Raw genomic sequence first — 14,584 nt, 5'->3', positions numbered from 1 at the left:
CTCCGATATCATTTTAATCATTATGATAACTCCAAGATAGCCCTGCCTGTACTTTAATTAGTGAGGTAGCAGAGCCAGGAGGCTCAATGGACAGATGATCAGCATATCAATGTACCAGAGTCCAGCGAGGTAGCAGAATTTGGTGTACCAAGAGGCTTAATGGAGAGATGGTTAGTAGAGTTCGGAGACATATCAGAGCCCAGCGATGTAGCAAAGTTGACTTGGTTAGGAGAATCACTATGATGATAATGCAGAGCCCAGCGATGTAGCAAAGGTGACTTGGTTAGTAGAATCACTGTGATGATATTGCAAAGCCCAGCAACATAGCAAAGGTGACTTGGTTAGGAGGATCAATGTGATTATATTGCAAAGCCAAATGATGTAGCAAAGGTGACCTGGTTAGGAGAATCAATGATGATATTGCATAGCCCAGCGATGTAGCAAAGGTGACTTGGTTAGAAGGATCACTGTGATAATATTGCAAAGCCAAGTGATGTAGCAAACGTGACCTGGTTACAAGAATCAATGTGATGATATTGCAGAGCCCAGTGATGTAGCAAAAGTGACTTGGTTAGGAGAATAAATGTGATGATATTGCAGAGCCAAGTGATGTAGCAAAGGTGACTTGCTTAGGAGAATCAATGTGATGATATTGCATAGCCTGAAATGTAGCAAATGTGACCTGGTTACAAGAATCAATGTGATGATATTGCATAGCCCAGTGACGTAGCAAAGGTGACTTGCTTAGGAGAATCACTGTGATGATGTAGCAGAGCTGAGTATATCTGATGCCAGATTAGTAGAGCTGAATCTATAGAGGCAGAGCAGAATTAGAAACCAAAATGCAGAGTGGTAGTGTTACATTATAGCAATTTGGACACCAACTACCTGAATACTCTGGAAGTGAGCAGCTACTTGAGCAAGCCTATAAGGTTTTGAAACGTGACCTCATAATATCCCTCTGGATTACCAGGGTAAACCTAAGCGAAGAAGAGAAAAGTGAGCCGACAAAAGGAGGACGGAAATCCCAGCGTTGGAGCTAGGACAACTGAGGAAAAGCGCTGATTATTACATGGGATTTCTATTGATTTTGTATCTGATTTTGAAGTTTGAAGTAATAGAACATAAATCTATTGCAAATTCTGAAAAACATTCATCAACTAATCTTCATCTTGGCTTTGAATAAAAAATAGTCTGTTTTGGGACAACCTGTGATAGATTGGGCTTAGCAAGCAAAACCCCACCCAAAAGGGGCGTATTTGGGGTGTATTTGTAGGCGGTTCGGGGGTGTTTCCAGTAAGTCCAGTGCTGTGATTGATTGCAATGGGCACCCAAGACAGTTTTCCATGTAGATGCTGTAGATCTCTTGAATCCAAATTCTTTCCGTTCTAATTTTTCCCATTTTCAGTATTCTTTTCTTTATTTGATTGTAAATGACACAAAGAAAGATCTAATTATACAATTCTCATCGAGGCAGAATTACGGAATTAGAGCGTTTTACTCATTGCTTCTGATTTTTCTTGTGTTAATATAATTTAGCCTAAGTGTACGTCTGGTAGTTTCATAGCCGAATTTCTAAATATCCTCTCGATACCAAACTCTGCATTACCTTAGGTAGATATTCCCGTAATTTGTGTGTCCTTTTCTTTCGTACTTCAGTTATTATGGCTAAGTGGCAATTTGTCATTAGTAATTTATAAACTGAAAAGGACGGATTATTCTACGACAATATGACCAAATACTAATGAATGGAGATGGACTGGCACTTGGGGAAGAAGGAGGTGACACTTATGTTAACATCTTGAGAAATCTAGAGGATCAAATTATTCATTTGCACAATTGATTAATGCTGCGCGAAGGGCATATCAGCCGTCTAGACATGATCGGGGAGAAGACTTCGATGTATTCTACAGTTTCATGTTATTTCAGAGGGAAAAAATGGGTAAAGGGCCTCAAACACATTGGATTTAAGGCCACTTTACACACTGCGATATCGCTAGCGTGCGTACCCGCCCCCATTGGTTGTGCGACATGGGCAAATCGCTGCCCGTGGCGCACATTATCACCCAGACCCGTCACACATACTTACCTGCTCTGCGACGTCGCTGTGACCGGCGAACCGCCTCCTTTCTAAGGGGGCGGTCCGTGCGGCATCACAGCGACGTCACTAAGCGGCCGCCCAATCAAAGCGGAGGGGTGGAGATGAGCGGGACGTAACATCCCGCCCACCTACTTCCTTCCGCATTACGGGCGGCGGCAGGTAAGGAGAGGTTCCTCGTTCCTGCGGCGTCACATGGAGCGATGTGTGCTGCCGCAGGAATGACGAACTACATCGTACATGCTGCGTCAGCGATAATTGAGAAGGGACCCCCATGCCAACGAAGAGCGATTTTGAACGTTTTTGCGATAATTCAAAATCGCTCATAGGTGTCACACACAAATTCCGTGACCCCAACGACATTGCATTAGCGATGTCATAGCATGTAAAGCGGCCTTAAAGGTGGTTACACTCAACAATTTTGGCAGGAGTGGCTAATTATATGTAGGGGTCCTCCGGCTCCTCCTACTGGTGGTGTTGAGGTATGGAAGGATTGGGCAGTTTGAATTTAAAATATAACTGTTGTTTCAAGAGAACTTGCAGCCAAATGTCTGTCGGATTCTAGCTCCTCCCTCCTCCATAGAACTTTATGAGCACCAACTGTCATCTTGTATCCCAGTAATAGGAAAATCTGTATTCACTGAAGAAGACAGATTTTAACAAAGGATTACAAATTTTGAGAATGAAAAAATGAGTCAAAGGGGGAACAGAAGCTATTTTTTGTAATGAGTTGTATTACAATTTTTTTTTTTTTTCATGTGCACCATTGATTTATTAAAAAACACACAAATCATGGTTACTTTTTAATAGAGATGATGAGTGGACTCGCAGATAACCGAGACTGGCGGGTCCCTGTTATCTTTTTTTTAAAATCTGGTACCGGTCCGGAATCCGGTCCCCATATAAGTCTTTGGGGATCAGAATCTGGAGATTAAAAGTGTTCATAAAAGGGATAGGGCATAGGAGCGCGCATGCTGTACTCGCTGAGGATGCATCATGGTGGCACACTGCTTCCAGGTGATGCATTCACTTCCGATGCCACGCATTAGGCTCATCGCACATGCATTGCTTTCACTGATTTCCCCGCCCACTGGCCATCCTGGCGTCTGTGATTGGTTGCAGTCAGTCCCCCAGCCTGTGTGACAGCGTCTGCCTGCAACCAATCACATAAAAGTTCAGGGTAGAAAACGGGTTTAATGCCGCGCTATAAACCACGAGCTGGTGTTATTAAAAATAGATATTATTTTATTGAAACATTCCAAAAGACCCTATTTTGCGCCTTTCTTTCCCTACCTACAGTTTCTCTTCAGTCCTTTGGACACCGGATTTGGCCGTACGGACCAGATCCCCTTTTCCTGGGAAAGTCGGCAGCAGAGGGATCGCCAAAGACCCTATTTTGCGCCTTTCTTTCCCTACCTACAGTTTTGCAACCAATCACAGGCACTGTCTGCGGGTCGATATCGGGGTATAAAAATAAATAAATAAAACAATTGGCATAGGGTCCCCCATATTATGATACCTAACACAGATAAAGACCACTGCTACAGGCTGCAGCCCCCAGCCGGGTGCTTATCTTGGCTGAGTATCAAAATAAGAGGAACCGCATGCGGCACTTTTTTTAATTATTTAAATAAATCATTGACAAAAAACGACGTACAGTCCCTCCCAATTTTGATACCCAGCTAAGATAAAACCCGACAGCTGGGGGCTGGTATTCTCAGACTGGGAAGGTCCATGCTTATTGGACCGTCCCTCAGCCTAAAAATGTCTGCCGCCATAACAGAGCCTCGGTAAGTATGACGCACTCGCCTCATTCTTATTTTCTTTATTTTTCCTTAATTTTTTTGTTCATTTCTCAAGTGCTGGATCCGGATCAAACACCAGGGTACCTTTGAAACTGTGCGGATCTGGACTTTTACAGTCTGGGTCCGATCATCACTACTATTTAACTACCTGATCATTTTCTTCTTAGAGGAATTATTGGTTAGTAGTTTACTCCACTTTTATATTACAAAGACGTGGGTCCCAAATCATCATTGCTTTTTATCACTTTTCCTGAGTAATTTGCTCCTATTTAGTGACTGTAATATTTACGTCTTATTCTCTATATATTTTGTGTCACGTTTTAAGTCGTCCTTCTTTTTTTTAAGTGTTTATTTTTTTATTTTTCCTCATCTACTGTTCGAATATTGATGTCTTAGACAGATTCATGAAATGCCTCTTTAACCAAATATTGCATTTTTTGGGGGGGTACACTACAGTGACTCTCGCTGTGGATTATATTTTTGTTTTTAAGAGTTTTAAATTTGATGACCACTCGGACATTTGCTTCACAAGTGGCCATCGAGGGGTACACTTACCTCTTTAAGAATCCAGGGGAAGGGGCAGAGTAAAAATAAGTTAAACCAAAAGTAATAATCTGGCATTAGAAGAACTAGGTAGGCGGGCTGTAGTTCCAAGCAGGGTCGACTTCAGAAATATCACCAGCGGGAAATGGAAGGCAGGGGAAGCTTTAAATAGTTACACCTGCTGGGTGATAAGGCAGACTATATTACACCATAGGATACACTTGTTGGCAGAAACGCAATGAACACACAAACAAAGTGTTCAGAACCAGAACAGCGCCTGAACGTGACTGTGGCACAATGGAGAAGGAAACAAAATCCAGGGGAAGCTTTAAATAGTTACACCCACGGTGTGATAGAGCAGGTTAAATTACAGCATTGGAAACATTTGTTTGCAGAATGGAAGACTGGGGAAGCTTTAAATAGTTACCCTAGCCGGGTGATAGGGCAGATTTAATTACAGCTTTGGGAACACTTGTTGGTAGAAAGGCAATAAACACACAAACAAAGTGTTCAGAACCTGGACAGCGACTGATCCTGAGTGTGACTCAGTGGAAAGGGAAATGTGTCAATGTGTGATAGGACACGTTAAGTTACAGCATCGGAAACACTTGTTTGCAGAAAGGCAATAAACATATAAACAAAGTGTTCAGAACCAGGACACCGACCGAACCTGAATGTGGCTCATTGGAGAGTGAAATGGACCCCAGGAGGCTGCAGGATGAAATCCAATGCATAACAAGTTGATAACAAATGATCAGTGCGTATTCCAGGTTTTGAAACCCTATCAGTTTGATATTGATGATCTATCTTTCAAATGGGCCATCAATAATTTAACACTTCAAAAATCCCTAAGATGATATTCAAGCAATATCTCTGACATTCATGATTAGCTCAGAAACCCCAAATTTCCTAATAAATTTGAACATTAAATGTTTTTACTAAATTGGCAAAATTACTTCTCATTTTCGGGACCAATTAATTCTCCACTGCTCACAATTGACACAACTTAAAGAGATCCAAAACGTAGTAAAATAGTACCAGCCATGAGATGACAGTTTGTGATGCGCTGTTGATTCTACCATTTCAGTTAAGGCTAATGGGGGAAGTTGTGTAAGAACATATCGAGGACAATGACGGAACCTGACCGGTGCTCAATGGAGAGAGAAATTAAGAAATTAAATCAGGGTCAACTTCAGAAATATCACCAGAAGTAAATGTAAGACTGGGGAAGCTTTAAATAGTTACACCCACTGGGGGATAGGGCGGATTAAATTAGAGCATTGGAAACACTTATTGGCAGAAATGCAATAAACACAGAAACAAAGTGTTCAGAAACAGGACAGCAAACAGACCGGACGGTGGTACAGTGGAGAGGGAAATGGAATCTTGGGGATTGATGACCTATCTTTACGATGCGTCATCAATAATGTAAAGCTTGCAAACCTCCTAAGAAGACATTCAGGTAACATCTACAACATTTATGATTAGCTCAGAAATAGAGTTGGACATTAAATGTTTTTACTAATTTGACACATTAATTCTCTTATTGGGACCAATTAATTCTCCACTGCTCCCAATTGACACAACTTAAAGAGATCCTAAACGTTAGTAAAAGAGTACCAGTCCTAAGATTAGAGATTCGGATGGGGTGTTGATTTTACTGTTTCTGTTCAGTAGATAGGTTAATGGGGGAGATTGTGTAAGAACATTTCCAGGACAGCAACCAAACCTGACTGTGGCTCAGTGGAGAGGGAAATGAAATCAGGGTCAACTTCAGAAATATCACTGGCAGGGAATGGAAGACTGAGGAGCTCTATATAGTGATATGGCAGATTTAATTACAGCATTGGAAACACTTGGTGGTAAAAAGACAATAGACACACAAACAAGGTGTTCAGAACCAGGAGAGTGACTGAACCTGAATGTGACACATGAAGAGGGAAATGGGCCACAGCATATTCTGCTGTTTCAGTTCAGTAGATAATGGGGGACTGTCACGATTCCTCTGTGCAGAGCATCTTGCAGACTAGAAGATGCTCTGCTGTTGTTACGTCACCACCGGAGTCCGCTCCAGCGACTTCTACTCCGATCGCCAGGCGACGTCGTGTTCCTGCCGTGGATGGTGCTGGTGATGGGAGAGGAGTCGATGCTAGCGGCCCCGATGGGCGCAGGCTCCGATCATCCACTAGGCTGGGTTATCTTGGGATCTGCAGTGCCACTGGCTGACTATAGGTGGCGTGTGTCTTCCAGCTGAAGTTGCCATCATTCAGCTACAGCCAATGGGAAGACACCACGCCCTTCTTAATTCCCCTCCAGTCTGCTGACCTTTGCCAAAGATAGTTCTGATTTCCTGGCTCCTGTTCTGTACTATTCTGTTTAGCGATTCCTGTGTGCTGACGTCTGCGTGTTTTCTGACTACCCTCCTGCCTGCTGTGTTTGTACCTCGCTGCCCGATCCGGATTTGACCTCTGCTACGTTTTCTGATTACGTCCTTGCCTACCGATTCTGTCCCTGTTCTGCAATTCCTGGTTTGACCCTGCCTGTCAACTACTCTCTTGGACTGCTGCCTTCCAGAGGTAGTGATCTCCAGGGTCCTGTGTAATTCCAAATCCCTGTATAAGGGTTAAAGGGTTTCAGGGTTCTTGGGGTCCTGCTTGGGGAGTGACTTCCCTCGATCCTGTCCATTACAACCGTCCGAGTCTGTGGTTCCAGGCAGGTGTTACAGCTGTGTTTTCCTGGATTATAAACCTGGCAGTGATATGATTCCTCTGTGTGGAGCATCTTGTCTTTGGGGATGTTCTGCTGTGCTTTCCTGAGCTGCTGGGCTGGCAGCTTGATTGGTGGCGCAGGATTCCATGTTGGTGCTTGAGTGTTTCTCCTTTCTGGTGGTTGCTCTGGCTTCTTTGCTGGGCTTGCTCACCCTGAGCCTTGCCGGTTGTATTCTCTGGTTCTGCAGTTGTATTGTTGGTTTGTGTCTCTGCTAGTGTTTCGATCTTTGTTTTCTGACCCCAGATTGTTATTTGACTACTCTCTGCCCGCTCCCTGTTCCTGTTGTGACATCCTGCCTTTTGACCACGGACTGTTACCTGACCCCATCTCTAATTTCTCCCTGAACCTATTGTTGCAGACAGGTGCCGCGCCGCGGCAAAGGGGCTGCTCGGGGCGCTCGGATCCGAGATCGTGTCTGGGGCTCGAGTGGTGTCCATACCCGGGGCTCGTGCAACCGCCCGTCCTCGCAACAGTGAAAAGGGGGTATTTACTGGGGAAATAGTTTTTGTCTGTGACGCCACCCGTGGGTCGCGGTGATGGGATGGTGGCACCGCCGCTGCCTCTTGTGCCAGCGCCTGGGACCGGTGGTGTTGGGCAGCAAGATGGTATCCCCTCCATAGGTAGGGGTGGTGTAGTCCCGGGGCCCAGGTATAAGTGGGAAGCAGTGCTGGGGCGCCGTCGGCAGGTCGGACCGGATCACACCGGTGTACTGACGATTAGGAGTAATCCATACAGAGTCTGCACTGTAAACCAAGGCCGGATGCCGTTGGAGAGGTGTGCTGGTCCCGCACACGGGTTAGCAAGGTAGGGACCCTTCCTCCTGCACTTGTGTCTTGCTGTGTGTTGATTTAACCCGCTTGGAACGGGAGAAATCTGCTCCCCTGTGGCTTTGTATACAGAGGGAGCCGTTGCCCGCAAAATCTGACCCTTGGGATTTCAGTGGGTTCTGGCGGAAACCCTATCCCATGCATTGGGCTTCCGTTTCGCTCTCTGGGCTTCTCTAGAACCAGGCCTGGAACCTTGTTCTGACTGGTGAATTAACAAGGGGCTTGCAACCTTCCTCGTCCTAGGGTCCAGGTACCTCGCCTGTGCATGGCCTCCGGACCGCATTCCTGCTGTCGGTACCGGCGGGCTACAACCCTGCCCTGGTCCACTTCAGGGGTCCCGTGAAGGGATCTCTGTCGCCTGTGGCCCTACACTGCCATCTGCCACCTAGTCAGTTCTTCCGTGGTCCAAGGGCTCCGACCCTTGACCATGCTGCACTTCAGCTCCTCACTCACTGCTCTTCTCAACTCAATCATCTCAACTCAACTGTGTGTTCCCTCTCCCTGTCACCTCAAGACCCCTAGGTGGGCGTTCCCATCCGCCTGGTCCCGCCCACTGGTGTGTCCCGGTTGTCATGGAGGGGGGTGACTAGGCTTTGTGGCTGGTGTTCCTATGTGTGAGATGTGGTGTTAAATCCCAAGAAGGAGGCGATTCCTGTACCCTTGATGGGGTACAGTCCTCTGTGACTACCTGTTTTTCCAGGGCGTCACACTATTATGTGCTCTCCTGGATTTCTGAGCCTCGGATGGTGACCTGACTACGCCTCTGCTTAGTCCTTATGCTCATATGTGTACTCCCATTACCTGACCCCAGCTTTCCTTACTACTCTTCCGTCCATTCTACCCGTAAGTAGTGACTGGCATTACAGGGAGGTTGTGTTTGGGATGGGGCGTTGATTCTACCGTTTCAGTTCAGTAGCTAAGCTAACGGGGGAGGTGTGTAAAATATATCCTAGATGTTATATTTAGAGGGTTGCACAGGTAGCTGTAGAGGCAGCAATCAAACCAATGCTCTAGTGCCTGAGGGGGCCAAAAGACCCCTCTACTTAATAGCATCATACATTACACCTGGGGGAAGTGTTACAGATTTTGCATTTTTGAAAAGAATCTTCCTATTACACACAGCCCTTCTGAGGTCCATCATCAGTTTGACGGTTGAAGCTCATGGGGCTCCACAGTATAAAGTGACATCTTGTTCCGATCCAATAAATGATTGCCTTTCACTTCATTGACCCCAAGTAGGTCAGATTATCAAAGTTTTTCCGCTACTCTGTCAACTGCAGTTAATAGGTCGAGTTACAAAATATATAGGAACAGGGAATAGGGGGGTCATTTTAAAAAAGCAAACATAAAAATATTCCCGAAGAACAGCTCTACCGGAGTTATTTCGGTACAATTTATAGGACTCTGACTGCGCATCCAGAATATATATAAAAGAACTGTCTGAAACTGAATAAAATAGTTAGATAGATATGCCGAACCTGGCAGCGACAAAAGCAGACAACCTTCAAGTTTCCGAAAATGTCAGCATTGGACAACGATTCATCTAATACAAAGTTAAAAATAGTTAGCGGATCGTTCCGCAGTGTGAGATTATTTTACTGGGTTTTTGTTTCGAAATCTCAAGTTCTGGCCTATTTTACTGACTCTTTCATTGTGTATCTTTCTTTCTATGTAATATCTCATTCTTTAGCCGAAAATGAGGCCAATAAACCTGGCCAGATTTCAGAGTTACTCTGCAGCTAAACAGATATTTGATCTTTTCTCGAGCCTATGAAATCGAGGCATTGGAAGGAGACCAGGGCTCTTCGTGTGGTGGTAATCTTATGAAACACAGACATCTTCTTATGGCATGGAGACAACAGCGCAAACTCTTGGGAATTGGCAATAATAAGTGGAACGCTGCCATCGCAATGTATCTGTTTTCTCCAGATAGGGATTTCAGCTGTTTGATAAACTGAAGATTTTAACTCTTTTCAATCGGTGATAAAATATTCTTCGAAAAGATTATCTGTCTCTTACCTGATACCGATAAAGCTGTGTTCAAGACAAATTGAAATTGGGAAGCTTGAAATTGGGCCCATCGCTAACATACAAGGAACATAGCACCATGATACCATATGGACCAGTGTTTGGCATCGGGGAAAGCATAGGCTTTGATAGTTTGCTGTGGGCTAAAATTACAAATGTTCCACAGGACAGTGTTGACCCAGAGAAGAACATTGAAGTCAATAATGAGAAGGACTTGGGTTAATACTTAGAATAAGCAATGCCGGATTAAGGATAGTATAATAGTGGAAGCACCATCTCACTTCTGGGATCCGGAGTTCACCTGACCTTCTATCACCACGAAATATAGAAAGAGTTGCATGGTGCTCCTCAATAAAGTCTACTGGAGTTATCGAAACAGCAGATCCATCAACTTCTATACATTTCAAAATAGAGATGCTTCCAAGCTTGGCTAAGACTTTATCCATTTTGGATGGGTAGGATCAACAAGGACTTAGCTGGGTCATGGGTTAATACTTATAATTAGCAATGCCGGATTAAGGATAGTATAATAGTGGAAGCACCATCTCACTTCTGGGATCCGGAATTCACCTTACCTTCTATCACCACGAAATATAGAAAGAGTTGCATGGTGCTCCTCAATAAAGTCTACTGGAGTTATCGAAACAGCAGATCCATCAACTTCTATACATTTCAAAATAGAGATGCTTCCAAGCTTGGCTAAGACTTTATCTATTTTGGATGGGTAGGATCAACAAGGACTTAGCTGGTTCATGGGTTAATACTTATAATTTGCAATGCCAGATTAAGGATAGTATAATAGTGGAAGCACCATCTCACTTCTGGGATCCGGAGTTCATCTGACCTTCTATTGCCACCAAATATAGAAAGGGTTCCATGGTGCTCCTCAATAAAGTCTACTGGACTTATCGAAACAGCAGATCCATCAACTACTATACACTTCGAAATAGAGATGCTTCCAAGCATGGCTAAGACTTTATCCATTTTGGATGGGTAGGATCAAAAAGGACTTAGCTGGTTCATGGGTTAATACTTATAATTTGCAATGCCAGATTAAGGATGGTATAATAGTGGAAGCACCATCTCACTTCTGGTATCCGGAGTTCACCTGACCGTCTATCGCCACCAAATATAGAAAGGGTTGCATGGTGCTCCTTAATAAATTCTACTGGAGTTATCGAAACAGCAGATCCATCAACTACTATACACTTCAAAATAGAGATGCTTCCAAGCATGGCTAAGACTTTATCCATTTTGGATGGAAAGGCTCACCAAGGACTTAGCTGGTTCATGGGTTAATACTTATAATTAGCAATGCCAGATTATGGATAGTATAATAGTGGAAGCACCATCTCACTTCTGGGATCCGGAATTCACCTGACCTTCTATCACCACCAAACATAGAAAGGGTTGCATGGTGCTCCTTAATAAACTCTACTGGAGTTATGGAAACAGCAGATCCATCAACTTCTATACATTTCAAAATAGAGATGCTTCCAAGCTTGGCTAAGACTTTATCCATTTTGGATGGATAGGATCACCAAGGACTAAAGGGGGCTTTACATGCTGCGACATCGCTAATGCGGAGTCGTTGGGGTCACGGAATTTGTGACGCACATCCGGCCGCATTAGCGATGCCGTTGCGTGTGACACCGATAAGCGATTTTGCATCGTTGCAAAAACGTGCAAACTCGCTTATCGGCGACATGGGGGTCCATTCTTAAAAATCGTTACTGCAGCAGTAACGAAGTTGTTCCTCGTTCCTGCGGCAGCACACATCGCTGCGTGTGACGCCGCAGGAACGAGGAAGCTCCCCTTACCTGCCTCCCGGCTGCTATGCAGAAGGAAGGAGGTGGGCGGGATATTACGTCCCGCTCATCTCCGCCCCTCCGCTGCTATTGGGCGGCGGTTCAGTGACGCTTCAGTGACGTCGCTGTGATGCCGCACGGACCGCCCCCTTAGAAAGGAGGCTGTTCGCCGGTCACAGCGACGTCGCCGGACAGGTAAGTATGTGTGACGGCTCTGGGCGATGTTGTGCGGCACGGGCAGCGATTTGCCCGTGTCGCGCAACAGATGAAGGCGGGTACCCACACTAGCGATATCGGGACCGATATCGCAGCGTGTAAAGTAGCCTTTAGCTGGTTCATGGGTTAATACTTATAATAAGCAATGCCGGATTAAGAATAGTATAATAGTGGAAGTACATCTCACTTCAGAGACCCGGAGTTCACCTGACCTTCTATTGCCACCAACTATAGAAAGGGTTCCATGGTGCTCCTCACTAAAGTCTACTGGAGTTATCGAAACAGCAGATCCATCAAATACTATACACTTCAAAATAGAGATTCTTTAAGCATAGCTAAGACTTTATCCATTTTAGATGGATAGGATCACCAAACTGGCATCAAAATAGATGGTGGAGCCTCAAAGGGTCTCCAAGGAGGTATGGGCACTTACCACTTGCCTTCCCTACAATCCAATTATGATTATGACTCTTCCAATAAGTTGCCAAGGGCTAATCTTTACATTCAGAATACACTTATGTCTAGTGTTGAGTGAGTAGTTGACTATTCATACTCGTATGCTGTTAACGAGTACTGTCCGCTGCTTGCATATTCTAGAAGAATTGCGGGCGCAATGTAAGTCAATGGGAAATACTTACAAAGTAGCGAGTAACTCGAAAGCCATACTATTCGGTACTTGTACGAAAAGTGCGGCTTTCAGGTTACTCGCTACTTAGCGAGTATTTCCCATTGACTTACATTGCGCCCGCTACTCTTACCGAATATGCGAGTAGCGGACAGTACTCGCTAACAGCATATCGAGTACGAATACTCAACTACTCGCTCAACACCACTTATGACCGTTGTGGCAACTTCCATAGGATGGAATGAATTGGCCATGTTAGCCATAACAATGTACTTGTTACGAGTGTGTCACAGCCTGATGTGACCTCGGGGGGATCTGGGATCAGAAGGTCAAAACGTATTGTTGATCACAGATCCACTTTAGTGCCCACTTGTCGATTACCCTGAGTTGGAGCATATTTGATTCCATCCAGTACTGAGGGGGTTAAGGTTCATTTCTATCCTGCAGTGATCTAACAGGTAGTTGTAACCTCAGCTGCAGCCGGTTCTTTCTGCTATAAATATATGCTGCTCACTGCTCCCTTCGACAGCTATAGTTCCTACTGTACCTATGTTGTCCATGTTGAAGCAGCTCATCTCTGCATAGCTGTGGTGATCTTTCTGTTGCAGCTGAGAAGTTACCTACCAAGGAGTGTTTTTTGTTGTGTTTTTTTCCCACCTGTTTGTTTTACCTTCCTATTGTTATCTTATTGCTGTGCCAAGACCATGTCTCACTGGCCTTCACTATCAGGGTGAGTTCACGGCCAATGAGGGCCTAGGCACATAATGGCGCATGGAGAGAAGGACAATAGGGAGTACAGGGATTAACCTCAGGTGATTGTTAGGAGGTGACCTTGTTCCCCGCTCCGCTACCCTGGTGTTCCCTTTGTGTTTCGCTGCTCACCGGTAGTCCTCTCATACCTGGTGTGACACCTGCAGTCACATCGTGACATTACTTTGCAGATGACATTCAGCTGAAACTAACAGTTGTCTTATTTCTATGTTTAGCTGAAGAGGTTTTTCCCACTAAATAAATCTGCAGGATAGGTGATAAATTAATCATCACTGGGAATCTGTCCTCTGGGACCCTTACCAATTCAGACAACAGGGACACGAAAGTCTCTGGTGTGAATGGAGCAGTAGTGCGCATGCACATCTGTTCTGCCAGTCCTTCAGAAGTGAATGCAGTGGTGGTCACACATATATCGCTTCTTTTGCAATTAGAGGGGGTCCCAGGGGTCGGACACTGACGAAAAAGGGAGGATGCAGACAGAAAAGGACCCTTTTCAGTCCAATAGCTCATTATAATTCCCAATTGCATTTGCTATAGAGGTGGATGAGGACCCACTTTTCGGCCCATATGTCCACCTCTGCTGACGATCATACTGTACATTGATCACCTAGCCTGTAAATAGGAGATAGATGTAACCATATGTAGCGCCAGAGTCTCTGCAGAGATGCTGACTTACTCACCACCCTAGCTGGGTCGTGTCCTCCCCTGCACTCCCCCGGCCATCCACGTGTGCTGCTGCCTCCTTCCCTTCCCGGGCCCTGTACATACTGCACAGGGTACCCGGGAGTGCCCCTAAGGGCCGTTTCACACATCCGACTTTTCGCCAGATTGGCGGATCCGGCGCACTCCTGTACAGTGTATACAGTACAATGGCAGCACGGCAACTTCTGGGTCACATGCTGCGGTCACATGACAGCATGTGACCGGATCTTGTCGCGCTGCCATTGTACTGTATACACTGTACTGGAGTGCGCCAGATCCGCCAATCCTGCGAAAAGACGGATGAGTGAAACTAGCCTAAGACGCGCGTGCCCGCACCAGCCCTCCTCTTGAAGGGCCGGTACGCTATTTACAGGAAATGTTTTTAAGGCATC

The sequence above is a fragment of the Anomaloglossus baeobatrachus genome, chromosome 8 (assembly GCF_048569485.1).
Source record: "Anomaloglossus baeobatrachus isolate aAnoBae1 chromosome 8, aAnoBae1.hap1, whole genome shotgun sequence".
Taxonomy (NCBI): Eukaryota; Metazoa; Chordata; class Amphibia; order Anura; family Aromobatidae; genus Anomaloglossus; species Anomaloglossus baeobatrachus.
The sequence above is the reverse complement of the archived record's forward strand: the minus strand, read 5'-3'. Positions refer to the sequence as shown.